Here is a 2,395-nt window from a genome sequence, read left to right on the forward strand (position 1 = left end):
GTTCCTGCACCCTTTAACTTATGGACCTTCTAAACTTTAATGAGAGAACCGGGTTGTAGTGTCTGTGTTCAGGTTCTCTTTACAGACAAGAAGACTCCTCAAGGGATCTATACTCCAAAGAAAACAGCATGTTTTAAAGGTTTGAAACATGATGGTGGAAAGATAATGCCGAAGATATATCAAATGCTTCTATCTGAGATCATCGGCTCCGACCATAGTATAGATTGTACATTCTTTCTTGCTCATTTCGGACCATTTGTCTGTGGAAGACTTTCAATTCTCTCCAGATAATGTCTAGTAGTATAAGAGTTTGGGTTTTGGTCCAAAGTTAGCTTTCCCTCAGGTAGGTTTTTCAGATTGGTTTTTGGTCCTAGGTTTTGGTGTTAAGGTTAGGGTTTTGAAATGGGGTTAGGTTTTAGTTTTGAATGTGATTTGTGAATCTTTATTTGACAAAATCTGCATCTAATACACAAAAAAAGGGATCAAGATACGCCTAATAGTTTAAAAGAGACGCTAACATACAAATCTTTTATGAATCTAATATATAACCTAGTTTGCCTTAAGGGTCTACCAGTTGGTTGCAGGGTTTGCGTTTAGGGTTTTGTTGGTCCTCAGAGCCCCTGGGATTGGGTTCCCACGACAACAGTCCCAGGAGTACCTCAGGGACATTCCAAGATTAGGGCACACAGTCCAAGGACGGGGTGATGGCCTTTTCTGGAAATTCTTTCATAATATCATTATCTTTCCTAGTCTGTTTCGGCATATGCCGACAAAAAGTTCAGTCACTTTTTTTCAACTGTTAATATGTATATGTATGTAAGTGTAAACACACCGGTATATTAAATATATATTGTGTTTCCAAAGATGAGAACAGGCACTAACAGACGCTAACAGATGCTAATTATCCAATTAGCTAGTATCATGGAGACGGGTGCTATCTGGTTTTATGGCAGGTGGAGATCTACTCCTTTATCGGCTCATTACTCTTCATCTGAAAAACCTTTTCCTTCTCCTCCAGATCACTTCCAGGTGTTCTCCATCTCTCCATACGTCCTCCCCTCTCTCCCATTCGCTCCGTACATCTCTCTGGGTCCTCAGCCTCACTCTCGATCCATCTCTTCCTTTCTCCACCTGTCACCTCGTCTCCGTACACCTCCCTCTTTCCTCCCTCTTCTCTCCCCTTTCCCCCATCTCTCTCTTCCCACCCGCCCTCTCCCCACTGTGCCTGGCCCCCCCTCCTTAATGAGAGGCCCGGGAAGACTCCACTCCCAGACGAGTAGTGTCAGTGGGGCAGTGTGAGCCAGGGGGTCCCGAGAGAACTAAACACACGTCCTCACTGCTTAAGGTGGCCTCCATGGTGTTGGAAGAGCTCCGGTCATCACCAAGGAGATACTGGGCTTCCAGTGGGGAGAGAAGCAGGAGTACGCCCCCCCCCCCCCCCGCCCCCGGCAGCATCGTATGTCACACAGTGTCATCAAATAAGAGACACTTCATAAACATTTTCAAGCTGATTCATTTTTTTCAACACCATGTTCTGTTTATTGTTTTATCGCTGACGCTTTTTTGCGTCGTTCATGGCAATAAAGATTTTTTGAATTTCAATTTAAAGCACATGTAGAAACAAAGTGTATCTATAAAAAGACAACACAGAACACCAAACCACAAAACAACGGGCGACACGACTAAACTGTGTAACAGGACGTGTGTATGAGTGAAGTGAAGTGGTTTGCGTGGTTCCGTTTCCAAAGATACCCCTCCCATCCTACCCACCCTTCTAGAGAAAAGGGTTCAAATCTTTCTTCAAAAGAACTCTTTGGTGTGGCAAACATTACACACATCTCTCTTCCTATGTCTGCCTCTCTCTCTGTATTTTAGCCAGTCTATGTCTCTCTTTCATCTGTACTGCTGTCTATTAGTCTGTCTGTCTGTTTCTCTCTTCATCTCTCTCTCTCTCTGTACGTTTCTCTGCCTCACATCCTGATGGAGAATGTATATGTCTATATAACAAGTATATGCATTTATACTGTACACACACTTTCTAAATATATATATAACCAATATAACATGTATATTCATTCTGAATGTAACACACACACATAGATATAAAAAATCTCAACCAGGAAGTGCAATGTGTATTTTGTGGCTGCCCTTTGAACCGCAATCTCAGGGGAAACCGAAGCGAGTGACCAGAGAACACAAGAAGAGCTTTTCCTGTCAGCAGAAAACTACTCTCTCTCTCTCTCTCTCTCTCTCTCTCTCTCTCTCTCTCTCTCTCTCATCTCTCTCTCTCTCTCTCTCTCATCTCTCTCTCTCTCTCTCTCTCCTCTCCCTCTCTCATCTCCTCTCTCTCTCCTCTCTCCTCCCTCTCCTCTCTCTCTCTCTCTCTCTCTCTTCT

Source organism: Gadus chalcogrammus, chromosome 6 (assembly GCF_026213295.1).
Source record: "Gadus chalcogrammus isolate NIFS_2021 chromosome 6, NIFS_Gcha_1.0, whole genome shotgun sequence".
NCBI lineage: Eukaryota > Metazoa > Chordata > Actinopteri > Gadiformes > Gadidae > Gadus > Gadus chalcogrammus.